Source organism: Lepidochelys olivacea (genome assembly GCF_965140295.1).
Source record: "Lepidochelys olivacea isolate rLepOli2 genome assembly, chromosome: 5".
NCBI classification, from domain to species: Eukaryota; Metazoa; Chordata; order Testudines; family Cheloniidae; genus Lepidochelys; species Lepidochelys olivacea.
The window spans coordinates 15,913,304-15,941,065 of record NC_140415.1 but is presented as its reverse complement, the minus strand read 5'-3'; the positions used below and the strand labels follow the sequence as shown (position 1 = coordinate 15,941,065).

The following is a 27,762-nucleotide window of genomic DNA, read 5'->3' as shown; positions in this document are numbered from 1 at the left end:
GTTTTTATACCAGTACTCTCTGGATGACTTCTGCTGTCTTATGTATCTTGAACATTAATTGCAAGTTTAAAATTCAGGCCTGAGCCTTTCCCTTTTCTCTTGGCTTATGCCCTACCCTGTGATTTAAGACCCCTTTACCAATATTTAAAGCATCTTATATTAAGGGTAAATTACACCACACCCTGGAGATAAACTTTAAGGCACTGACAGTAAGTCAACACAATTTGTAACACAGCAACATGGAGAATACGGCAAGGAAACTTTGCTGAATAATGCAGTAGGAAAGGGCGTTCAGGTCATGCTCCTGAGGCAAGGACAGTTCTCTCTCTCCCCATTGCAAGGGAGAAATGCCTGATTCAAGCCCCTCTCTTGTTCTCCAGTGAATGGTAACTGGGGTAGATTTCCCTGCCTTATGGGCACTACCCGGGGCAGGTCCCCCACTCTCTCCCTGCCCTCTTCTAAGGGCACACTACCTCGGGCAGGTTCCCACCCCTTCCCTCCCCTCCCCTTGGGGCACACTACATGGGGCAGGTCCTCCCACTCTCCCTGCCTAGGGGCACACTACCTGGGGCAGGTCCCCTCCCCTCTCTTCCTGCCCTCCCCCGAGGGCACACTACCTGGGGCAGGTCCCCCGCCCTCCTCTAGGGGCACACTACCTGGGGCAGGTCCCCTCCTCTCTCTTCCTGCTCTCCCCCTAGGGGCACACCACCTGGGGCAGGTCCCCCGCCCTCCCCCTAGGGGCACATGACCTGGGGCAGGTCCCCTCCTCTCTCTTCCTGCCCTCCCCCTAGGGGCACACCACCTGGGGCAGGTCCCCTCCCCTCTCTTCCTGCCCTCCCCCTAGGGGCACATGACCGGGGGCAGGTCCCCCACCCTCCCCCTAGGGGCACACGACATGGGGCAGGTCCCCTCCCCTCTCTTCCTGCCCTCCCCCTAAGGGCACACTACCTGGGGCAGGTCCCCCGCCCTCCTCTAGGGGCACACTACCTGGGGCAGGTCCCCTCCTCTCTCTTCCTGCCCTCCCCCTAGGGGCACACGACCTGGGGCAGGACCCTCCTCTCTCTTCCTGCCCTCCCCCTAGGGGCACATGACCTGGGGCAGGTCCCCCGCCCTCCCCCTAGGGGCACACGACCTGGGGCAGGTCCCTTCCCCTCTCTTCCTGCCCTCCCCCTAAGGGCACACTACCTGGGGCAGGTCCCCCGCCCTCCTCTAGGGGCACACTACCTGGGGCAGGTCCCCTCCTCTCTCTTCCTGCCCTCCCCCTAGGGGCACACGACCTGGGGCAGGTCCCCCGCCCTCCCCCTAGGGGCACACGACCTGGGGCAGGTCCCGTCCCCTCTCTTCCTGCCCTCCCCCTAGGGGCACACCACCTGGGGCAGGTCCCCCGCCCTCCCCCTAGGGGCACACGACCTGGGGCAGGTCCCGTCCCCTCTCTTCCTGCCCTCCCCCTAGGGGCACACCACCTGGGGCAGGTCCCCCGCCCTCCCCCTAGGGGCACATGACCTGGGGCAGGTCCCGTCCCCTCTCTTCCTGCCCTCCCCCTAGGGGCACACGACCTGGGGCAGGTCCCCTCCTCTCTCTTCCTGCCCTCCCCCTAGGGGCACACGACCTGGGGCAGGCCCCCCTCTCCCCGTTCGTGGACGCGCTCAGCAGGAGTTAGGCAGGCTGCTCCTCCAGCGCTCACGCAGAGTCTCCCCCCCCCAGAGAACTACATTTCCCAGCATGCTCCTCCTCGCCTGGCGCCGGCCGCGGACGGACGCAGCGGGGGGAGGGGAAGCTGCGGCGGTGACGACGTGGAAAGATGGACGCGGCCTGATCCCGGCGGAGCCGCGGGTGTGTGGGGTGTCCGGAGAGCGAGCCAGCCCGGCAGCCGCGCGGGGAAGGGCGCGACAGCCGCCGCCCCTCACCCCCTCTCACGGGAGCGGGAGCCAGGTGAGTCTCCGCCCCCTTTCCCCCCCTCCCAAGGTGCGGGCTGAGCATCTCTGGGGAGAGGGGGTGGTGCCTGGAGGGGCGGCTTAGGGTTGGCTGGGGCTCGAGACGTGGGGCTGGCGGTTGGTTGTGTCTGGGTGGGGGTCGCTGCTGCCTGGGAGATGGCGGTTGGGGGGCGGGGCCGGTGTCAGGGGTGAGGGGGGGAGTAGGACTGGGGGTTGCGATGGGGGGAGGGGCTGGGGCGGGGGCGGGCGATAGCGGGTGGCAGGTGGAGGAAGAAGTGGTGTAATGTAAGAAACTGCTCCCTGTCGGAACGTGCTACACCTGATGTAGCTAATTCCTACAGCGAGCAGTTTCTCACGCTGTCGGACTGTGCTACCCGGAGCAGGGAGGGGTAGTGAATTGTTGCCATTAGCAGTTACTGGTACGTAGGGTTGTTTTTATGTGCAGACGTGCCCTAATTTACTCAAACTTGACAGTGCTGTAGGGTGAAAGCATAAAGCGTTCAGCTTCCAAACGACCCTGCCTGGATTCATTGCAGTGGGATGTGGGACAGGTGGATAATTTAAACTCTGAATTTCGTTAGGCTTGGCCTTCAGTATACTTCTGTGCTGGTGCGATCTCCGACCGTTCTAGTTTGTCACCTTGGCAGGCATGCACAGGCAGCAATGCACTTGTCCTGTTGCCTCGACTGAGAAAGGTTTCTGATCAGAGGGAGTGTAGATTCCAGGGAGCTCCTGTGGCAATAGCTCATTGCAGATGAAAGGGCTTGTTCAGAAAGACATTTTGAAGTCTGTATGGTAAAGATGAGCCAGATGGGTTTGTCTCCATGCAGCTATATTTTATTCTCTGGGGGTTGGGTAGAAAGGAGAGAGAGAAGTATTTTGGATTTCCTCTTTCCCTTACTGAGGGCCATCTATGCTCACCTGAAATTTTTCCTGGCAGAAGTAGTTGCTATCTATTTATTACAGGTCAAAATATGGCTGCCATCCCACAGAGACATTGGTGGTGGTGGAGGTTAGAAGAGGGCAAAAAGTCCTTTCCCTCCTCCCCCCCCCCCCAAATACTCCCATGCATGTGGAAGCTATAATGTTGCGGCTGCCTGATGGCAGATGGGTAGGGGCAGAAGGCACTACCAGCTATACCAGAGGTGGGCCAACTATGCTCCGCAGGCCACATCCAGCTTGCAGGACTGTCCTGCCCGGCCCCTGAGCTCCCGGCCAGGGAGGCTAGCCCCCGGCCCTTCCCCCGCTTTCCCCCCTCCCCTGCATGCGAGGTGGCAGCACGGCTTGCGCCCGCCCACCTCCCAGGCTTTCCAATAAGCCTGTCTTGCTGGTCTGAGCGGCATGGTAAGGAGGAGGTGGGGGTTGGATAAGGGGCAGGAGGTCCCAGGGGGCAGTCAGGGGACAGGGGGCAGTTGGATGGGGCGGAGGTTTTGGGGGTGGGGGGGATGGTGTGGATTGCACTCTCAGCAAATTTGTGGATGATACTAAACTGGGAGGAGTGGTAAATATGCTGGAGGGGAGGGATAGGATACAGAAAGACCTAGACAAATTGGAGGATTGGGCCAAAAGGAATCTGATGAGGTTCAATAAGGATAAGTGCAGGGTCCTGCACTTAGGACGGAAGAACCCAATGCACAGTTACAGACTAGGGACCGAATGGCTAGGCAGCAGTTCTGCGGAAAAGGACCTAGGGGTGACAGTGGACGAGAAGCTGGGTATGAGTCAGCAGTGTGCCCTTGTTGCCAAGAAGGCCAATGGCATTTTGGGATGTATAAGTAGGGGCATAGCGAGCAGATCGAGGGACGTGATCGTTCCCCTCTATTCGACATTGGTGAGGCCTCATCTGGAGTACTGTGTCCAGTTTTGGGCCCCACACTTCAAGAAGGATGTGGATAAATTGGAAAGAGTCCAGCGAAGGGCAACAAAAATGATTAGGGGACTGGAACACATGAGTTATGAGGAGAGGCTGAGGGAGCTGGGATTGTTTAGCCTGCAGAAGAGAAGAATGAGGGGGGATTTGATAGCTGCTTTCAACTACCTGAAAGGGGGTTCCAAAGAGGATGGCTCTAGACTGTTCTCAATGGTAGCAGATGACAGAACGAGGAGTAATGGTCTCAAGTTGCAGTGGGGAAGGTTTAGATTGGATATTAGGAAAAACTTTTTCACTAAGAGGGTGGTGAAACACTGGAATGCATTACCTAGGGAGGTGGTAGAATCTCCTTCCTTAGAGGTTTTTAAGGTCAGGCTTGACAAAGCCCTGGCTGGGATGATTTAACTGGGAATTGGTCCTGCTTTGAGCAGGGGGTTGGACTAGATGACCTTCTGGGGTTCCTTCCAACCCTGATATTCTATGATTCTATGACGGTCAGGACACAGGGAGCAGGGTCGTTGGATAGGAGATGGGATCCCGAGGGGTCAGTTAGGGTCGGGGGGTCCCGGGAGGTGGCAGTCAGGGACAAGGAGCGGATGGGTTGGGGGGCCTGTCAGGGGGCGGGGGTGTGGATGGGGGTCAGGCAGTCAGGGGACAGGGAGCAGGGGGGTTGGATAGGGGTTGGGGTCTCGGGGGGGGCGGTTAGGGGCGGTTGGTCCTGGGAGGGGGTGGTCAGGGGTCAAGGAGCAGAGGGGGTTGGGTGGGTCGGGGGTTCTGAGGGGTGCAGTCAGGGGGCAGGAAGTGGGAGGGGGAAGATGGGGGTTGGGGCTAGGCTGTTGGCGGAGGCACAGCCTTCCCTACCTGGTCCTCCATACTGTTTTGCAACCCCGATGTGGCCCTCAGGCGAAAAGGTTTGCCCACCCTTGAGCTATACTGAGCACCCTAGAGAAGCCATGCACTGTGTGGTGTGTATACTGCTACATCTACTCTATACTGGTGAGGGCAACCCTCACTTCACAGTGCTCCTGGTGGTCCCGAGGCTTCCACTCGCTTCCACCAGCACAAACACCCCTCCTACCACCACTGCTTGAAGATGTACCACCTTCTCCTCCTCCACCCCATTGTTCAAGCTTTAGAGCTATAACTGGGCCTGCAGTTGGTAAAGTGCTCATGATCTCTATAAAACATGGCGTAGAATGATTATAACTGTTGCTACTGAGGATCTCAAACTCAGACAGACCTAGTGGGGAGGCAGAGTGTTCTATTGAAAAAACAATGTGGTGGTTTCAGTGAGGTGAATAGCTTTTTAGAGGTTCAGGATTCTCCCATGAACAAATAAATGAGCCAGTGAAGCAGCCTCACAAAATAAACAAATCTATCCTGCTATTTACATTAGGAGCATAATTGATGCTGAATACTGCAGCTGACAGAATGTGATCTAAACAAGTATCAGACAGATCTCTCTATCTTTCCCAGAGCTTTTGGCTCAGCTCTGCACATGCCCATCCCAGTCACACTCCCTATTTTCATCTGGCTTCTCTCACTCAACACAAAATGAAATACACACAAGATGACGTTTGGAAAGATGAGAGTTTCAGTTGATGAACCTGCCAGGTAATAGCTGCTGCTGCTGGAAATACAGCAGGAGAGTATACCAGAGAGGCCTTTGAAGAATTTACAAGGGGAATCCAGAAAGTTTATAACTTGGGATTCTGCAGAAAAATATAGGGAAGTGAGCCAGGATTTCCACTGACTTGCTGTGTAACCTTGGGCAAGTCGCATCACCTTGTGTGCCTCCAGTTTCTCCTCTCAACTTTCCCCTCCTCTGGTCCAGGGGTAGCAAAGTGTGATGGAGGAGGGTACCTCTGGCCCAATTTGGTATGAATGTGACGGGACATCAACCTGAGAGCACAGCATGAGACAGTTCAAAGGTAGAAAACCTTTAGGGATGATTGATGCCTTGTCACAATTTGTTACCATTGTGAAATCCCCATTGTAAATGTGGACTCAACTATAGAGAGGTATTTTTCAAAATATAAAACCTTTACTATTGTAACAAGATATATAAACAAGAACATTTTAGTTTTCATTCCAACAGTTTATTTAAAAAAAAAAAAAGCATCTGGACATATTTATAGATACAGTTATTAACACTTTTTTCTTTACTGAAATGTATAGTACTGTTACATTTCTCTACTTCTCATTTATATTTCAGCAGTGTTATTTGAAGAAAACCAAAATACTCCTCTTAACAAAATCATTCTACAATGTACATTTTAGTTAAATAGCTGAACTATGAACACTTGTTGCATCTGTACTCTTTCTTCCTATCAGTCAGGTTTTCTTCATTGATTCCCTCTGGAAGGAGTGCACATGTGCCCACCTCTTACAAGAGTCGCACTGCACCTTTGATAAGTAATAGATGAGAAAATTAAATCACAAAACTAACAATTGTACAGATCATTTCAACTAACTGGTAAAAGTTACAAAATAATATTGTTTCAACATATAATCACTCAAGATATGACTATCAGCAGCAGTGGAAATACTTGCTACTGTGGAATTATTACAAAAATCGTGATCCTTAGGCAGGTTATTACGTTGGGACAATATGCAACTGGCTACATCTTCAGCCATGAGCTTTGTTCTTGTACTGCACATAAAAATATTCTTCTTACTTTTCTGCTCCGATATATGGTGTGTGTTTCTCATACCATTTTGTGTTTCCTACCATCATGCCATCTTTATTATTTTTTTTTTTGCAAGTCACATAACTGCAGTATAAGCAGTAGTCCTCCACACTCTCTGAAAAAATCAATAAAATGTTGTCAAATAATGGTTATATTGTGACCAAAACTGTAAATAGAAGGCTTGATTTATTCATTAGTATCAATTACACCAAAAAAATTACTGGTTTGCAAATACTTTTCCTTTTTGGGGGTGGGGTGTGGGGCTCATAGTTGAAATTTTATTTGGAGCCTCACTCTATGATTTTCCAAATTTTGGTTTACTGCTGGTGGTCTATAAAGATATCGACATAGATTTCACTGCTTGATCAATAGCAACCATTCACTCCCACCACATTTTTAATAGTACTTACAGACATTATTCATGCAGATTCACCATTAGAGAATCAAATATGTGACATATCCCATTGTAGGTGTATTAAGATAACTCTTTGTGATATGACTTTATTCCATTCTTTCAGTTATCTTCCCATATGCTATGGGCCCATTAAGTATATGTAACAAAGTTATTAGCTGACTCTTTCATTAAAAGAATTGCTATTTTTCTTCTAAATGTAGTTAGAGCTGCTTGTGTAGTTTCTATAGTACTGTAGTCTTTATACTGTAAATATGTTTCTGCAAACTAATAACACTTCTAATTGGAAAAAACATCATAATCATGTATCATTAACAATCAATATTGAACATCTGGTACTGAATACCTTTAGGATTAGTGGTCCACAGTTGTGCCCATCACTTTGTCTCTTGTGTTCCGCTATTTTGGTTTTCCAATTCCCTGACAGTTTTGCTGTTTGTTGGTAGAGGAAAGACCTGAAATTTGAAGGAAGTACAGTAGCCAACTGTATAGGAGGGTTTTGCTTTTTCTTGCAATTTCTGTACATGTTTTGTAAACCTTTCTTTCTCTGCTTGCAAGGACTGAATGATCACATGTATGCACTTGGTTTCATATAATTGTATCTGAGTCTTATGCTACATATATCACTTGCTTTGCTGTGGCCAGTGTTGCTACTAACACCTCATAACTCATGCTAAATGCTAGTATTTTGTGACCAATTTGTTAGTCTCTAAGGTGCCACAAATACGCCTGTTCTTTTTTCAGTGAAGTAGTTAGCTGTGCTCAAATCTCACAAGTTCACTCAATGTCCATTATTAAGCACAAGTGCATGGTGTTTCCATTTCTCTTTGTCGCTATCTGGAAGATATTATCCTCATTGTAACAGTTTTTAAAAACAATTTTCACAATAACAATATTATATTGTATTGCAGGTATATTAGCCCCAGGATAAACAGGCCCCTTTTCCCTTGGTAACTGAGCAGGGGTTACTTCACCATAATTGGGACACCTGGGGTAAATCAAGGGGCTTGTCAGAACCTATTAAGAGCCTTCCCTCCAGCCAGCTAGAGGTGCGTGATAGGAGCTGTGGGAGAAAGGCGTACCACTGGAAAGGTGGGTGTGCAGACGCTGACAAGCACCAGGAGGGAAACCCCACAGGTGCAGAGGCAAAGGGCAGGGGAAACACTGCCCAACAGGGCGAACAGCCCTTCCAAACCCTGGAGGTCTGAGGGAAGAAACGCCACCAGAGGGGAGAGACTGAACTGGGTGTCTGGTCTGTCACCACCACGTCTGGAGGTGTTACCACAGACTAAGAGCCTCCCCTCCTGCTCCCCCCGTCAAGGGGGCTGGGAGGAACCCTGCTCAGGCAAGGTGTGCACAGCAAGCCCAGGGACATGGGGAAATTCTGAGGGAGAGAGGAATACTCCCGCCTGCCGCTAAGTGGAGGCGGGAAACCCACCGAGGAGCAGAATGAACTCTGCCATAATAGTTTTTACTGTTTGTTAAGACTGTGCTTAACTGCCTTTCTGAAAATGGGAATTGCCCATGTTGCGCACGAAAGCTTGTTAACATTTACCTTCTCCATTTTCATTTGGCTTGCTCTGCCTGACAGAATGCTAGTAGCAACTACTGAGGAGATGGCTTTTACACTCCAGGAAATTGTTAATGTGGCACACAAAAAAACACAATGCAATTCATTTTTTAAAAAAGGGCATGGAAAAAATCCTTACTGTTACAAAAAACATATGTAAGATAGTTGACAAATCTTACGTTTTTAAGACCGCATGCGCTCTGTTGTACTTACTTTAAGAACTGACTAAGCAGTGCATATACTTGTGTTGCTATCATGGCTGCACTGAGCTGTATATCAAAACTCTGTACATGTCACGGATTGTATCTCAGGTATATACCTCAAATTACTTCTGAGTACATGTTTGGCAGCAGTAAGTACAGTGAGATGCAGCAATTAGAGGTTTGTATTCACAATTCCAGGCTATGTGCAGTTAAACATGTCTTAGCACATATTCATCTGATAGTTTGATAATTGATATAATTGCTATTTCCATGTAGCATCACAATAAGTGGCCTATCTTTCCACTTGCTTTCTCGACCACACAACACAGATACGCATCAATAACCTACAACAGATGTTGAAAGAATAGTTAACATTTGAAAACATCTGAGCAATCAATCCAGTCACCTTCTGTGTTTATAGCTATTTCAACGTATGTCATCGGTCAGTCATCTTTCTAGCATCAGGTCACAAAATGCAGCGTCATACAAACTGATTTTTCTTACTTTGGCCTCCAGTCTGTCCGCAATCTTGTGCGTCATTATGAATTTTACTCGAAAAAAACAAAACCAAATGCATATTACGTGCATGGTAATGCAATTACTTTTTTCTCTGTTTGACCATCATGAAACCGTTCTTACATGAAAGCTATCGACATGCAAAGTGTTAACAAATTCTTTAAAAACAAATGTGTGGTAAGCAATATCTTTGAGAAACCATTCTTTGTCTTTATCATCCTCCATAGGCATGTCATCAGCATCACTTGGATGACTGCTTGCAACTTCTGCCACTACACACTCCTCTTCTTCTGTGTCTGTGACCTCTACCTTTATCACGTGGCTGTCGTGAGGCTTGTGAGATATATTGCCTCCCATTTCTCCTACCTCTTCTGAGGTGGCTGTTTTTACAGTGTCATCCACTACAGTTTCCATTTCCATGTTTTCCTGTGATCTGTTTTCAGCAGCTAATGTTGGAGGCTCTTTAAATAGTTTTAAATGGGAAGTACTGTACATGGATCCTAAAAGTTTCCCTGAGATAGTTTCTAATTTAACTAAAAAAGAAAAGGAGTACTTGTGGCACCTTAGAGACTAACCAATTTATTTGAGCATAAGCTTTTGTGAGCTACAGCGAATACAGACTAACACGGCTGTTACTCTGAAACCTGTCTAATTTAACTGTTTTGCCCTCTACAGTGGTAACTTTGTATGGTCCACGGTAGGTAGGTTGCAGCGGCCCTCCCTTTCTTGTTTTCCTTCTCGCATTCAGTAACGTGACGCTGTCCCCAACCTCAAATGTTGTTTTCCCATGTTTACAAGTCTTAGTTTTGGCATACTGTATTTGTTGCTTTTCTTGTGCTTTAGAAATATTACTAATAGCCAGTTCAATGTCAGCATCACAGCTAGATTTCATATTTATGCTGTACTCTTTGTAGTATTCCTCACTGAGTTTCTCAAAATCTGTTGGCTTTGTAAACAAATAGAAAAGGAGTTGTGTTTTGTAAAATGAACAATCACAGAATAAACACATGCACCGGAAAGTTGATGGTTCTCAAAGACACTTACCGTGTAATTGTCTGAGGCTTGGCCTGGCAATGTTGCTTCAAAGCCATACAGTAGTCAAAAGGGTGACATTTTGGTTGTTATGTTTGGTTTTGATTGCAAAGAAAATAAAATGTCACCAAGAAATTTGTCCCAATGACTCCCAGTGTCATCAGCCAACTTCTGCAATGCTCTGTAACAAATGATGATGGATTATTTGTGGCGGGGAGGGGAAAGGACTGTCTTTACTGAGAGAAATTATATGCAATCCAAAGGGCGAAAAGAGGCCATCCTAGTGCATTGGTATGCTTATTTTTTTCTTGAAATGCAAGACAATAGACTTGCAATTTACTAAAATTTTGAAGCAACTTGTAGCTTCTGTCATAGTGCATTCTCCTTGCTATTAATACTGTAATTTTCCCAGCCCTAAAATTACCTTTTAATGGATTTGTTCGTGTTTTCAGCCAATCCAGTGGTTTGTGGGTGCTATGGGCTGATGAAGCTACGTTGTATTCCCAATTTTTTGCCAATGTCTCGGTTATACTGAAAGAAAAAAAGTTATGCCATAAACTTTCCTTTGGACAGGTTTGGTGGCTAAAAAGAGACCAAAGAATAAAACGTTATAGCAACTCTGATGGGGTGACCAGCAGTAATCCTTGCCAAAGTTGAGTGGGAGTTCATAGAAACTTGTCGAAAAAATGCCCATAAAGAAAAACTCACAAGGGCAATGAAGCCCATGTTCACTGTCAACTATCTGTGTTCTGAAAGTATGGTTTAAGACATAGTCAAAAACAACCTCAGAAATAAGTATTTACCTCATTAATGAATTCTGATCCACAATCTGTCAGTATATGCTGTGGACATCCAAATCACTGTATAATTTTGTACATTTTCTTTGACACCTCAGATGCTGACTTATTTCGAAGTGGAAATACTTCAACCCATCTTGTAGGATAGTTTGTGGCTGTCAGTATATACTGGTATCCCTTCTTTGTTGCTGGTAATGGTCCTATTAAATCCATTCCCACCAATTCAAAGGGCCGAATGACCTGTATGTAAGGGAACCAGTTGGAGTCATATTTTGGATTTCTCTTATTTCATATTCTCAATAAGCTCATAAGTAGTAAGCATACTGAACATTGTGATGTGGGTTACACAGCCACACTATCAGAATCTAATTTCCATTTGTAAAACAGAATAAAAAGAAGTCAACAAAAAAGTAATATAGGAATACATATAAGAAAAATGATACAATAATAAACCTGCAGAAATACAGAAGTGCAAGGAGCAATAGAGCTCATTGTTGCACTCTGTTGTGCCACTGACATGCGTTGCGTTCGCTGGGAATTAAAGACCTCATTGTGTAGCAATGGTAAAAATGGATAATAAGCAATTACCTTTGACTCTCTCTAAGATTTCTTAACGGTTTTTAAGGGAAGAGAATGAGACTTGATGTCATATATATGCAGTTCACACTAAGAACATTCCTAATGCTTTGACACTGGAAGGAAGGTAAAAGGAAATTCTGAAGAAATTTAGTAGATGTCTCAGAGTTGAAAACTCACCTTTATGCTTTTCAGGGTGATATCCAGCTTTAATTCCTTTCTCACTTTCTGGCAATGCAGACATCGCGAAACCTAGTTTAGACGGAATAATAGGATGACATTAAAATTCTTGTATGAAAATATTATTGCAAGGGAAGGGATTGTACTTTTACAGCAAAAGTATAATTACTGTTCTTTGCAATGTAAATGTAAACTTTGTCTTTAAAATATAAAGTAAATATTCCAGGATTTAGTTTTATTCCGGTACAGACCCAATCGGCAATGTCTTTTGTCATCCCAGGCCAATAGTAATTTGTGTTCATGGCAATTGTCATTTTGACTATTCCTTGATGTCTACCCTGTGAGCTGTCATGATACTGTTCAAAGAGTTGTAGGGCTTGTTTCCTGGTGTGCACAACGACAATCTTGCTTCCTTTGGCGGAATGGAAAAGTGTCCCCTCTGATAATCGGAGAAGATGGAGATATGATGACATCACCTGCTGAGCTTAAGCAATTATCAGATATTTTCAAAGTCCTAGATTCATTATAAGGCATATGCATATACAAGATAGCTGAATACAGAATGGGTCATTCTGCCTTTGGTAAGGGGTGGGTGAGTGACATTTGTGAGCTGTAGCTCACGAAAGCTTATGCTCAAATAAATTGGTTAGTCTCTAAGGTGCCACAAGTCCTCCTTTTTCTTTTTGCCAATACAGACTAACACGGCTGTTACTCTGAAACATTTCAATATATGACTATAAGTAGATGTTAAATAAAAATTTTAAGCTAGAAGTCGTTGTTCAATGAACATTTACGGACTGTTGTTTGTAGGATACACTGGATAACATGCTTGAGAAATAAAGATACAATTTAGGCTTTTTTGGTAATATTTATATTTCATACTCTTCTCATATAACTGAGAAATACAGTTACAGTGCCTACATATGTAGGTGTGACAGAGTGCTAGGTAAGAAATCCTGAGTCAGCACTCTGTTCATAGCACCTCCAATCAGGCATAGCTGATTGGAGCTGATGAAGCAGCCCTGTGCCTAATTTGTGGGTGGGGCAGCAGAAAGGCTAATTAAGCCATTAGCCAGGCACAGGAAGGAAGTGGAAAGGGGGGAAAGAAGGCAGTGAGAAGGAGAGAGCAATTGCTTTCCCCTTGCTTGTGAAGGCGCTAGGTATGCTGTGAAGGTGGTAGGACTAGGGTTACCAACTTTCTACTTACTCAAAATCAAACACCCTTGCCCTGCCCCTCCTCTGAGGCCCCACCCCTGCTGGACCCCTTCTCCAAGGCCTGCCCCCCGCTCACTACATCACCCCTCTCTCTGTCGCTCGCTCTCTCCCACCCTCACTCACTCGCTCATTTTCATTGTGCTGGCTCAAGGGGTTGGGGTGCGGGAGGGGGTACAGGCTCGGGGTGAGTTCTGGGATGAGGCCAAAAATGAGGGGTTTAGGGGGCTGGGGGTGGGTTGTGTGTGGGAGTGCAGGCTCTGGGGTGGAGCTGGAGATGAGGGGTTTGGGGTGCAGGAAGGTGCTCTGGGCTGGGGCCGAGAGGTTCGGCTGGCGGGAGGAGGATCAGGGCTGGGGCAGGGGGTTGGGGCGCAGGAGGGGGTGAGGGGTGCAGTCTCGGTGTGGCGCATACCTCAGGTGGCTTCCAGAAGCAGCAGCATGTCCCCTCTACGGCTCCTGTGCGAGGTGCTGCCAGACGTCTCTGCGCGCTGTCCCATCCACAGGCACCTCCCTCACAGCTCCCATTGGCCACGGTTGTGGGCCAATGGGAGTTTCGGAGCCAGTGACTGTGGAAGGGGCAGAGCAGTGCACAGAGCCGCCTGGCTGCCTAGGAACTGGAGGGGGGGACATGCCACTGCTTCCGGGAGTCATGCGGAGCCACAGAATGCAGGGAGCCTGCCTTAGCCATGCTGCGCCGCTGACTGGACTTCTACTGGCCCGGTCAGCATTGCTGACCAGAGCTGCAAGGGTCCGTTTGCGACCAGGCATTCCGGTAGAAAACTGGACAGCTGACATCTGTAGGTGGGACTCAATTATAAATAAACTGCACAGGGTGTTGAACCAGAACAAGGATCAGTGCGTGGTTTGTATACCGAGACAGAAGTGGAACCGAGGAGGCCCTGTTGTGGTAGGCAAAGGAGATTTTCTTGGAAATGTGAAGAAAACTAATCCTAGTCCCAGTGAAGGTAAATTTAACACTTCAAGTAATCCCAGTGTTGCGAGATCAGGACCATCATGTATATGCTGAAGATTCTATTGTGTTCTGTGTATTTATTACATGAGAAAAAGAATTGCTTACCTTCCAAAGAAAAGTTGGCAGCAAATCGATGCAGGTTAAGTCTTCCTGCTTTATTCATTCCTTCTGGATGTGTCACTCCTTTTATATGCCAATACCTGTGCAATTTTTTCCTCAAAAGATTTCACTGAGTATTGATCACAGAAGAGAACATTACACACTGTTTCATAGCTATTGTATGAAAAACCCTTAATGAAAGTCTGAGCATTTAAAAAGAAATCTTTTATTAGTCCCTTTCCACTGCATAGTAGGTCATACAGTCTATTAGTAAAGAAAAATTGAATGCACACACAATATTGAGAGTAGTGAAAAGCATTATAAATGTTATGTAAAATACATATTAATTCCCTTTGAAAGCAAGCTCATAGGCAGAAAATCTGCCATTGTGCTTTATACAGACTTCCACTTTTGTCACTGTTATACACGTACACAGAGCAAAAAGGTATCACCACAAAAATTACACTCAGAGCCGTGGCGCTCACGTGTATCTCATTGCTCTCTCATTTAATTTTTGAGACATTTTCTTGAGTCTTTTTCCTCACTGTTAAACCTTAACTTGTTTTGTGTTTTTTTTTTTTCATTAGTTTTTAGCAGTGAGGAAAAGGCCTATGTCTGCAAGTGTAGACACAAGAGATATTATACACACCTGAATTATTCTTCAGTGGTTGATAATGTCAGATCCTTCTCATTCTCAGTAGGCTGAAGTGCCTGTCTTCCCAGAGCGAGGGAGAGTGAGGCCCCCTCATGTTGTCATTGTCCCCCTTTTTAAATCTCCCCCCCCACTTGCTGGAAGGTTCTTTTGCCATGACCTGTGTCAAACAGTTCCCATTGTGTAGAGCTATCTCTGAGAGGTTTCTGTTGCACACAGTTCCTTATGCTTGTGTGCATTTCTTCAGTGAGCCACTCACATTGTCTGGCCTCATCCAACATAGCACATTTGAAATACAGAGATATGGTCAATGTTCCTATCTTCAGATACAAAAATGATACATGCATACAAATTGGATAAACACATTCAGTAGGTCATAACTTTATCAATGATCTTGCATAAAGTATATCTTAGCTATGTCATATCCATATCATAAGCATATTTTCATAAAGAATATGGAGTATAATGTCACACCCCACTTCTATGCTTGTTGCTCTGCAAATACTAAAGGATCATGCACCTTGGGATTGCAACGTTCCTGACAATAGTGGAGAGTCATCAGGCTCCATGCTTCTGTGTGAGATGGCAGGGAGTGAGGAGGGCCAGGCAGGTTTGTGGGTTTAGAAAAAAAAAAAGGTGCAAACATTATATATATGTTTACTTATGGGATACATATAAAATTAGGGGATGGTTAACAATGCATTATGGGAAATTGATCCCATGAGTACAGTCGCCCCTGTGTGACCTGTTTGGGCCCCAGCATACAATGCCAAACCAAAGCTTCCCAAAATACAGTATGGTGGACTGTGATGAGTTGCACAGTGGGATATCTATTCATGGTGCACCTCACTCTGACTCTATGCAAGTACTTCTGGTGAGTACCCTCACACTGAGACAAGGAGTTCAGTAGGCATGCACACAAGTGACATAGTAACCGTAGTGAGCCTATGCTGCCGTAACTTGAGTTAACATACACTTGTAGTGTAGATATGACCTTAGGTATATGAAATGTTTGGGAGAGGTAATAGGAAAAGTATGAGGGTAGACTAAGATTCATTCATATGTTTGGGCTCCAGCTTTTGTGGAACTGGCCTTACTGCACCCTAAAGGCTCGGGAACAAAGAGGTGCATAAGAACAAAATATCATGTATTTATTAAAATGTCTTGACTTCAGGGTGTATAACTCATGTCTTCAGAATTCTTGTGGTTGTCAAAGTATCTTGGGGTTGTAGATGTGTATTCATTATATTTTGAAGGCCAAAAATATAAATGGGTTCAACAAAGAATTAGGTCAGTCCCTCAGGATAGGTGCATCAGCTATTAGTCAAGATAATCAGGGATGCAGCTCCAGGCTCTGTGGTCCCTAAACGGTTCTCTGACTGCCAGATGGGGGGAGTGGACAGTGGGATGGTTCACTCAGTGATTGCCTGTTCTGTTCATTCCCTTAGAAGCACCTGGCTCTGGCTGCTGTCAGAAGACAGGATACTGGACTATTCGTCTGACCCATTATGGCAGTTCTAATGTTCAGCAAAAGTTACAATAGATTTTTTTCCTTTGAGAAAGCTGTTATAGGAGATAGTATACTGCCTTTATTGAATATTTGAGAATCCAGTTGTACACACAAGCAGTGGTATGCGGAAAAACACTAAGGGCTGGATTGATAGGCAAAATAACAGTTGCAAAATTCAATCACCATTGGTGGATTGAATGAAAAAAAGTTTTTGAGACCAGTCCATAAATTCAGTCAGATGGGAACTCACATGACCCAACAGAATAAACTTCTGCTCTAAAAATAAGAAGAAAAAGTTAGAATTAAAAATTCCAAATTAGAAATCACAGTAAAAAATAGCAAGTGCAATACTAGAAACACAGATGTCATTGCTAAAACTACTAGCATAAACTTACTTATACATATTTGCAAAGAGTATTTGCTGTTAAAATATAAATTAAATAGTGAAATGACATGCATCTGCACAATGACAAAGCTAAATGATGAAGTCCCGAGAGTCCCAGCAGCAGCAAAGACAAATGGGTGAATTGCTATGAGACTCTATGCAGTCAGATACACGTATTAGGGATTCTTTGTTTCTGAGGGGGGGTATATGTAAAATATTTCACTGAATTAAGTCAATTAAGTCACTGCAGCACCTCAGTAGGTTACATCAGACAAAGAGGAGCTGCAGTGACTAGGCTTTGGGATGCCTGTGCCTTTAAGAACCTAGCCCTGGAAAGCCCATGCTGACAGGTACTGTCCTGTGGGAGGGTAAATAAAAAAGCCGCTCTGCCCCCTTCCTCCCCCCATTTTTGCAAACACTGGTGTCTCAGTCCACTGGGGTAACTGTTACCCCCCCCATACCCCTGCCTGTGCTGGGGTTTTGCTCTCTGGCACCCTCTGGCAGCGCCTCACCCCTGGGCTTAACCCTGGGTCCATCCCCCCACAATTTTGCGCTTCAGGCCCTACCCTAACCCTGCCTCCAGCTGCTGATCCTCCCCCCCCCCCGATTAGTCACTTTTCGCCGCCTGCTCAGACCCTGGTCACCTTCCTCCGGTTTGCCTCCTTTGCCTCTTTTTAACCTTTTTAAAAAGCAGTCAGCAGAATCTTACGTCTAGAAAGGGCAGGGTGAAGGGCAGTGGCTTCAGCAGATGTTACTGAGCATGCTCAGTACACCATAAGTAGCACATTCCTACAGAAAGTAGTTTCCTACACTACACCTGCCCTCTCTGCAGAGCCTCCCCAGCTCACAGGGAGACACATTGGAAGTGGCCTCCCTTGGGCAGGTGTATCTCCACTGGGAAAGGGGCCGGGCAGGTATTTTAGGGGTGGTGACCTTTTTGAGAGGGGAGGAATTGTGACTTGGTAGGGTTTGGAGTTGGGGGGTGTGTGTGTGTGTGTGAGAGAGAGAGATATTTGTAGGAACATTGGAGTGTGTGTGCGTGCGTGCGTGAGAGAAGAGATTTGGAGGGATGTTCTATTTGGCAGGGTCCTAACTTGATAGGCCCAGAGCCCATTTAAACAAGGGGAATTCCAAAAAACATGCGTAAGATTTAAAAATGTGTTTGAAATGCAGAAAAATCCTTCATCATGAGCTGGTGATACAGTACTCTTAAAAAGTGTCTAAAAGACTAATCTATAGTGAAGGAATCTTCCTTTCCTCCTAGCAGATCTGCCAGAGTAAATGGGGATGACAAGGGAGGACTAACTAAATATTGTTGAAAGAAAAGGAGGACTAGTGGCTCCTTAGAGACTAACCAGTTTATTTGAGCATAAGCTTTCGTGAGCTACAGCTCACTTCATCGCTTGCATCCAATGAAGTGAGCTGTAGCTCACGAAAGCTCATGCTCAAATAAACTGGTTAGTCTCTAAGGAGCCACTAGTCCTCCTTTTCTTTTTGCGAATACAGACTAACACGGCTGCTACTCTGAAACCTAAATATTGTTGGATTTCAGTATAGTTCAATAACAAGTGTGTTTGCTATGCCTTGGTTGGTGCTGCCATCTGTACTTTGTTCCATTTACAATGTTCATTATTTTAGATAAACATACTAGTGAAAAGAGTAAGATGAGATTCAAAACAATTTATCATCGCAGTATCTGAGTGCCTTGCAATCTTTAATTTATCGTTGCAGGTAGTAGTAGTAGGCATCCTTCAGTCTTGAGAGACCATGGGTATGCATCCCTGAGAGGTAAAGAATTTACTCAGTTGGTTTTATGGCAGCCGCGAACGTGGCTGAAGGGACCCACTTGAGAGAGAGAATCTCTGCCGCATCTGTCACATTTAAAGGTGATGTTTCGAGGCTTTGGGCTCTGCCTTCTGCGAGGTCTTTTCTCCTCTGCTAAGCTGGACAGCTTCCTCTCATAACTTCGGAGTCCTCTGTTAAGCTCTTGTTTCCATAGGCTGCGGTCTTGAATCTGATCTTCCCATTTGTCCACATCCATGTCCATTTCTTTGAGGTCTCACTTGCACACATCCTTGAAATACAATTTTGGGCGTCCTTTGGGTCTTTTTCCAGATGCCAATTTGCTGTAGAGGATGTCCTTTGGAATGCACCCATCATTCATTTGGCACACAAGCCCAAGCCAGTGAAGGCATCTCTGTTTGAGGAGTGTTTGCATGGTGGGTATTGCTGGCCCATTTGATCACCTCAGTGTTGGTGACTCTGTCCCTCCAGGAGATTCCAAAGATTAAACAAAAGCTATGCATATAAAAGCTGTTGAGCCTCTTTTCCTGATGAGAGTATAAGGTCCATGTCTCGCTCCCATACAAAAATGTGGTGATAACACATGCACGATAAACACAGATCTTTGTGCGTTCTGTCAGTTTGTTGTTTTCCCATACCCTCTTGTTCAGTCTAAACATTGTTGTGGCAGCTTTTCCAATGCGGATGTTGAGTTCTGTTTCAAGTGAAAGGTTGAGTGCGATAGTGGACCCCAGGTATGTCAACTCACAGGTAGAGAAGTGGTATTATTCCTATTTTATAGATGGGAAATAGAGTGACAGAGAGGCCCAGGGGCAGACAGAAAGTCTGTAGTAGATCAGGGAAATGAACTCTGGGTTCCTCGTTCCCAGATGAGCTCTGTAACAACTGGAAAAAGTGGTTCTCCTTTCTTCCTTTTTCTCTTTGCTTTTTCAAAGTGTCATAGGAGAGAATGCAGGAAATTTTGCCCAGATTTAGTGTGATGCACATAGGTGTTTCATACGCACACTGTAGTGTTCTGACTTAATGAAACCATCAGTAACGTATATTTTCACGGTACCCACTATTCTCATACTGTTGCACGTGTCCATTGTCTTGCTTTGCTGCTTTGGATTGCAAGTACAGGGTGTACTGCAGTAACTCCCAGCACTATCTCTGTGGAGAGTTCCCAGTATAGTGATAAAATGCTCAGACTTATCCTTGCTGTTCACTGAGTCTTCCTCCTTCTTTGAAAGGATTGGGCTTGCTATCCCCATATGTGTTGAAGATATATGTTGTAGCAGCTAAAGTTGCGAAGATAATGACTTTCAGTGCATGGTTAAATAGTCATGCTGTGGTCATCTCTGTCTAGGGAACCTTTTTGTTTGTATGCTTGTGAAGCCTGGGCCCTGTGCTGTTAGTATCTGTTGTTTGTAGCAGTTTACCATGAGAATAGTCACTAAGAAATTTCCCCAGTGTCGTCTTGTTGGAATCCTAAGGGATTCTCCTCAGTGCTCCAAGTTGCATCTATGATCTTTTTATATGCAGAGTCTAGAATGAGATCTTTAAGAGAGTTGTCTGTTTGTATATATTTTGTGTTATCAACACCCTTACTAATTATGCCTCAGTTGCAATGGAGTGGTTCCAATTCTTGCTGTTTTTCTTTTTGCATTTAATAGAGCAGAGGACACTTACGGTGCTCAGGAAATAAATAAAATACTCAGCCTCTACAGTGAAACAAAACTGGTAATTGTCATTGACGTTTCCTAGTCACTTTCACTCTCTAGTTTCCTTACTGGAGAACAGGAGTTGGCAACCTATGGCAAGTGTGCCAAATACGGCACGCGAGCCGATTTTTAATGGCACGCTGCTGCCTGCCGGGTCCCAGCCGCTGGCCCCGCTCAGCCCACTGCTGAACCCAGGCCGGGACCCCAGCAGGCAGCAATGTGCCATTAAAAATCCTGCCCGCTCTTCTCCGCTGCCCCCCCTCCCCCCCCGCACTCACGGGGGCAGGGTGATGAAGCTTGGTCCTGCCGGCTGCTACTGCCTGGCAGGCAAGCTCCCTCCTCCCCAGCCTCTTCCACCAGAGTGCTGCGTTCCTGCCCCTCCAGTTGATCGGTGGCAGGGAGAGAGAGGAGAAGTCCCTTGTGAGGGAGGGGGAGAAGCGGAACTGCAGAGCGCTCTCTGCTCCGGGGAGGAGGCAGAGAAGAGGTGGGGACAGGGCCTTGGGGAAGGGGGGTGGAATCAGGGCATATCCCCTCCAGCCCCCTGCCCAGAGCAGTTTCACAGCAGGGGGCTGGAAGCACCCCCACGACCCTACCCCACACCCTCAGCCCCGACCCCTGCACCCCCCACAACCCCAGCCCTGACTCTAGCACCCCTCACACATACCCAGTCCCCCCATTCCCTGACCCCTGCACCCCCCATGACCCCAGCCCTGACTCTTGCACCCTCCTCACACACCCCTAGCCCCCTGCCCTGACTCCTGCACCCCCCACATTCCCACCCCCACCCTAAGCACCAAACGGGAGCTCCTGCACACACCCCCACACACATTCCCACCTGCACCCCTCGCACCAAATGGGAGCTGCCCTGGTAAGCACTCCACACCCAAACCTCCTGCCCCAACCCTGAGCCCCCTCCCTCATTCTAGCTCCTGGCCAGACCCTACACCCCAACCCCCAGCCTGCTCCTTCACCCCCAGCCCTGTGCTCAGTGCACTCCCACCCTCAGCTCAGTGCAGAGAGAGAGGAAGAGAATGGGATAGAACCAGGGAGAAGGTAGGAACCCACTCTATATGGGCAGGGCTGGGATCCCAGACTGGCAGCGGGCTGAGTGGGGCTGGCAGCCGGAACCCTGGCTGGAAGGAGCCGGCGGATGGAACCTTAGACCGTCAGTGGGCTGAGCGGCAGCAGGCTGAGCCGCTGAGCCCGCTGCCGGTCTGGGTTCCCGGCCACTGGCCCCACTCAGCCTGCTGCTGGTCTGGGGTTCTGGCTGCTGGCCCCTTGCCAGCCGAGGTCCCGGCCACAGGCCGCGCTCAGCCTGCTGCCGGCCTAAGTGAATGGAACCCTAGGCTGGCAGTGGGCTGAGCGGACCGGTGGCATAAGATCAGCATTTTAATTTAATTTTAAATTAAGCGTCTTAAACATTTTGAAAACCTTGTTTACTTTACATACAACAATAGTTTAGATAGACAGAGAGAGAAACCTTCTAAAAAAGGTTAAAATGTATTACTGGCACGTGAAACCTTAAATTAAAGTGAATAAATGAAGACTCGGCACACCACTTCTGAAAGGTTGCCGACCCCTGCTCTAGCATGTTGTTCTTGGGTTCACAGTTAGGCTGGGAAATACTTATTTTAAAATATATTCTAATTAATCACAGTACGTTTTATATTAGGGTGTAAGTCAAGCACTGTCTTTTCATTATGCATCTCTCTAGTGCCTTGGGCCGTGAGGTACTGATTCTGCAATCTAAATTTTGTGCCTACAACTAGAAAAGAAGTTCTTGTGGCACCTTAGAGACTAACCAATTTATTTGAGCGTAAGCTTTCGTGAGCTACAGCTCACTTCCTCGGATGCTTATGCTCAAATAAATTGGTTAGTCTCTAAGGTGCCACTAGTACTCCTTTTCTTTTTGCAAATACAGACTAACATGGCTGCTACTGTGAAACGTGCCTACAACTAGTTTCTTTCACTGCATATAATATGGGGTAACATGCTAGTTCTAGGCAGTGGCAGTAATCGCTTTTGGTGTTTGTAGGAATAGATAGATTGCCCAGATCTAGGAAATATTTAATACATTTTAAAACCCTCACTGTGTGATTTAGGCCCTGAGGAACTCTTTTTAGAACCCTTCATCCCAACCTTTTAGTTGTTTGTGGAGAGCACAGGTCTAACCTTGTGTATGTTTAAACCTTTCCCATGATCACATGAGAGCTCAGTCCACTTGTCTCTCCCCCTATTCCCTCTGCAGTTCTGCTACTGGACATTTCTTGGTACTGGAGAAACTAACTGTCTGATCTCAATTTTTTCTTCTAGCTGGGGGGAGAAAAATGAGGAACAAACCTCCTTGGAAACTTTAGATTTAGTGCTGAGAGGCTTGACCCTGGATGTCTAAAATGTTTTACTACTTACTGTATTTGGTGCTCAGTGTATTGTGAGTTTCAGTGCAGCAGAAGTTTTCTTTAGCAAATATCAGTTTATATTAACTTAGAATTTTTTGACAGCTGTGCTCAATCTCAATATGTTTTTAATACTCTTAATGCTTTAATACTCTTATGACTAAGAGTTGGGCTTGCAAATTCATCTTTAGGCATCATAAAAATAAAATGGCAAGGCTTTTTATATAAAGCAGATACAATGACATATTTAAAATCTGAGAAATCCTATTTGGTGTCTGATGGTCTGTTATCCAAGAGGGTGAATAAAGCAGATCATCCTCATTTTTCAGAGCCTGAAAATGCTGTTCAAAATAGGAAACCTATTGTACCTTGCAGTAATTAAACTGATTGGCAAAGTTATTTTAATTTAGAGCAAGTGGTGGGAGCAGCTGACTCTGGTGGTATAGGTTGGGGGTAAAATACAAGACAGAAATCATAATGTGGAGTACAAGGTAACGTAGATGAATGTAAAAAAAAGCTAAACAAAGGTGGATTACTTTTGTTCTGTGCAGTATGCAGTTTTATACAGTGTACAGATTTCTAGCTATGTTTAAACTAGAGACACTTAGCTCTATTTTAGAGTCTGCATAACACTCACATGTGGCCAGATTACAGCAGCCAAAATAATTGCCTCTCTAACACTTGATCTATGCAAAAAGGTTATATCTGTATCAAACTTAATGAATGTCTAAGTATCTTTCCCATACCTACAAGGCACTGCAGATGCCCAGTTGAGATTTCCTTTGTGGAAATGTATTGTGACCAGTAGGCAAGTTCTTTGGGAGAGGAAAGTGGGCCATAAGGTTGAAATGAGTATACTTACAGCTTTTGTATCAAGGGAAGTCTCTTCTGGAAAGCGCCAGCTCTAACCTGGGTAAATCTGCCTGGATTGCAAAACAGTGCTTGGTTTGACATGATTTACATCATATGCAGCTGCCAGTTTTAACCATAATTTAAAGTGAATTGCTAAAGTTTTGAAATTTAATTTTTCTAGATACATATGTGTAGTAGGTAAAGAAAGAGATGGACAAAGTTGCCCTGGAATTTTCATATAGTAGTAACCAAACATTCTGATGTTAAGGAATGCTTCCAACAATAATAATTTTAATAGATTTTTTTTTGGTTAGGTAATCACTCGAAAAGAGAAAATTTGTCAAATTCATGCATTTAAAATGTCATCCCTATTATTGTGATAGCCCTCAAATTTTTATTTTCCAGTTACTGAGCAAAAATAAACAGTGAGGAGACATAGTACTATTATATGGGTGGGTACCATATTCCTAAACTGTAAAGTCAGTCCTCAGTTCAGGGGATGGAACACACAGATGTAAATTAGGGTTGTTAATTAATTGCAGTTAACTCACGTGATTAACTTAAAAAAATTAAGCGCGATTAAAAAAACTAATGGCACTGTTAAACAATAGAATACCAATTGTAATTTATTAAATATTTGTGGATGTTTTTCTACATTGTAAAATATATTGATTTGAGTTACAACATGGAATACAAAGTGTACAGTGCTCACTTTGTATTATTATTTTTGATTACAAATATTTGCACTGTAAAAATGATAAACAAAAGAAATAGTATTTTTCAATTCATCTCATATAAGTATTGTAGTGCAATCTCTTTGTCGTGAAAGTGCAACTTACAAATGTAGATTTTTTGTTACATAACTGCACTCAAAAACAAAACAATGTGAAACTTCAGAGTCTAGAAGTCCACTCAGTCCTACTTCTTGTTCAGCCAGTCGCTCAGAAAAACAAGTTTGTTTACATTTACGGGAGGTAATGCTGCCTGCTTATTATTTAAAATGTCACCTGAAAGTGAGAACAGGTGTTCGCATGGCACTTTTGCAGCTGACATTGCAAGGTATTTACTTGCCAGGTATGCTAAACATTTGTATGCCCCTTCATGATGTGGCCATCATTCCAGAGTACATGCTTACATACTGTTGATGCTCGTTACAAAAAAAAGTGTTAATTAAATTTGTGACTGAACTCCTTGGTGGAGAATTGCATGTCTCCTGCTGTTTTACCCGTATTCTGCCATATATTTCATGTTATAGCAGTCTCAGATGATCACCCAGCACATGTTAATATTAAGAACACTTTCACTGCAGATTTGAAAAAACGCAAAGAAAGTACCAATGTGAGATTTTTAAGAGTAGCTGCAGCACTCGACCCAAGGTTTAAGAATCTGAAGTGCCTTCCAAAATCTGAGAGGGAGGAGGTGTAGAACATGCTTTCAGAAGAGTTAAAAGAACAACACTACAATACAGAAAGTTCAGAACCTGAACCACCAAAAAAAAAATCAACTTTCTGCTAGTGGCATCTGACTTAGATAACGACAATGAATGTGCGTCGGTTTGCACTGCTTTGGATCATTATTGAGCAGACCCACTGCCCCCTTCCCTCCAGGGGCCACAGAGACGGTTCCCAGCCAAGGGGAGCTGCTGGGAGCTGCTGCCTCACCCCTCCCTCCTCCCAGGGGCTGCAGAGACATGCCAACAGTCAGCCACTTCTGGGAGCGGCGTGGGACCACAGCAGGCAGGCAGGGAGCCTGCCTGCGCCCCGCTGCGCTGCTGGCCACGGAGATCGCAGTTGACTGACAGAGGCTCCAGGATCGACCAGTCGATTGTGATCGATGGGTTGGTGACCACTGGTTTAGAGCAAGGAAGTTTTCAGCTCATCAGGGTATTGTAGTGAAAGGGGCTGCTTGTTCAAAGGGCTAATGGACCATGGGAATGTTCTGTGCTGCCAAAGCATTAGTTGAACTGTTGCACAGGTAAAATGGGCAAAGGCCCTGGAGGCCTATTGAATTAATCGGAACAGAAACTGAACTGTGGACAAGACAATCATGACCATTGCAAGAGTGGAAAAAAATAAAAAAATCAGATTTTTTTTTATAAAAGGCTTTTTCCTAGCCTATCTAAAGATAGTTTTAATTAAGATACATTATACAGATGCTCCCCGACTTATACAATCATTCCGTTCTGGAACGCCTTATGTAACTTGAGTTTTGCGTAAGTCGGAAACGTATACCCGACCATTATGCCAAACCTCCCTCCCCCAAAAAACTCCTACCTTACGGAGCTTTTTCCGTAAGTGCGGATTTGCATAAATCGGGCCTTGCGTAACCTGGGGAGCGTCTGTAGTTCAAAGATATCTCATCATGGAATAGGGATTATAAATTCTAATTCTATAGTATGAGACAATATATTCATGTAATGTTAAAGAAAAGTTTTGTAAATGAGTTCCAATAGTTCATGGATTAGGGACCTAATGATATGGGGTTCCAGGGGCTTCTGTATAGATTATTTAGGTTAATCTTTCTATCTACCCAATGGGATTCAGTGCTCAGTCTAGAAGATACCATCAGAGATGCTTAGTTTTGCAGTTCTCAAACTGTGGATTTGTGTCTCCAGAGATAACATGCTTGTTAACAGCAAAAAAGTTTTTAAATAAATATCTAGAGGTGAGAAATAACAGACCTCAACCCTATTGTCCCTCTGCAAATTTGTGTACAGAGTCAATCCCTTACCTCTCTCTCTACAAGTGCAAAGTTTCAAAAAGTTCAATGAATAGAAGATTGTTGGGGACACAATAGATCTGGACAAGGAGAAGTCTGGAGATAGATGTGAGAAGGGAGGGACAGACAGTAGAAACAGAAGTGAAACTGTTTGAGCAAAATATTCCAAAAGTCTTGAGGTCTTTCTGAGAGTAGCCATCATTGATTTGAGATCTCCTATACCATTCTCTCACTAGAAGGGAAAACCTATAATGGCAGCAGGCCGTAAAAGAGACCCAGTTTGGGTCTCATCTATCTCTGAGTTGTGAAGAATATGTATTAAGGTTGTAACAACCAACAAGAATGCACTTTTATGTAGAAATCCATGATTAAATTGAGTCTTCCTGGCTAGTGATTTAAATCAAATCCACCCTGACAGTTGCACAGAAGGCAACCCCTAACTACACTGCTTGAAGCATTTCACCACCTCTCCTGCTACTGCTGGATAAGTGCATGAAGTTGGTTTGTAATGATTGTCTAGCACAAGTTAACAGCATCTACTAAGGGAAGAGAGTTGTCACTGAGATTCCTGCATCCTTCTTCCTTGCTAATGGTGCCAAAAAGCCCCCCGCCCTCTGTCAAAGAAAAACCAAAACCAAACTAAGCCTACCTGCCAGAGTGGAGAACTGCACAAGTTCGGTGTGTCAGACAAGTCCACAGACAACACTCATCAGGGGAACCATGATATTCACAGCTTTGTTGGAAGAGCAGTGGCACCAAGGACACTTGGCCGGGGGTGGGGGGAGGTGTCGTTTAGCTCTGATGAGCTGCCATAGACCTTGGATTGTGACTTCTAGTTATTTTTGTGGCAAATTCTTTTCCCAGTTTGCTGCACGTGGGAGTGAGCAGAAAGCAAATAGTGTAGCTTACATAGTTTGAGATAAGCTGAAGCTCTGAATTGTACAACTTTACAGTGGAAAGTAGTGTTCTTGTTAAAGCTTCACAGGGCCAAGGTCCCTTTCTATTTCAAACTTCTCCCTACTTTATTTGTCTTTAATGCCTGTGGAGCTCAGAGAACCGTTAGGTTGTGTAGTGCACAGGTCACTTGACGGTTCACTTCACTCTTAAAGGAGCCATGCTGTAAAATTGTTCAGCATAAATGATACTGGTATTCCTTGCATAGAAGTGAGTTTAAAAATTAGAGTAAGCCATTGCAGAGACTTCACGTCCAGATTTTGGAAGTGTTAGAACTGGAAGAAAAACAGCAACTAAAACTTGTGGATAATGAAAAAAGTCACACCATGCCCAAAAGTGGGTTAGATGTGGTGAAGAGTTTACAATCTAACTTTAAAATATGGTGAGATGGGGTGTGTAGAAAGGGGCTGGGTTAAGGAAGGACAGAGGTTACAGCGATACAGTCATGCAGTCAGTCAGTTAAGGCATTCATCAGTCTTGGTTCATTTAGACCTTTTTGTTAATAATAATAATAATAGTCTTCTTGTGAGAATAGTAGGAATGGTGAATCTTGAGAGTTTTTACTTGATGGATCACAATGAGGGGCATTCCATATGTGGGGGGTGGTATGAATAAAGCATTGTTATGGTGAGAAGCAGACAAATGGAGCGTAGAAGCTGGCCTTGTTGGTGGACTAGAAGATTCAAGGATCTGTAAGATGTGATGAGACTCGATTGGATCTCTAG

General features: G+C 45.2%; 1 protein-coding gene and 1 long non-coding RNA gene across 4 annotated transcripts in view; one reads left to right on the top strand and one right to left on the bottom strand.

Annotated features, from left to right (window-relative positions):
- Positions 1–1,774: 1,774 nt before the first annotated feature.
- The window catches only part of DYM (dymeclin), a 385,616-nt gene continuing 359,628 nt past the window's right edge, over positions 1,775–27,762 (top strand). For all 3 annotated transcript variants that reach the window (XM_084627911.1, XM_084627912.1, XM_084627910.1), the window contains exon 1: positions 1,775–1,932. The gene's annotated coding sequence lies outside the window, so the exon portion shown is untranslated. The remainder of the gene's footprint in view (positions 1,933–27,762) is intronic.
- LOC311520358 lies at positions 14,359–26,908 on the bottom strand. Its single transcript, XR_014711562.1, has 3 exons — positions 26,733–26,908; positions 23,376–23,436; positions 14,359–16,502 (listed from the first exon to the last, which is right to left on the bottom strand). It is a non-coding gene; the product is annotated as an uncharacterized lncRNA (long non-coding RNA).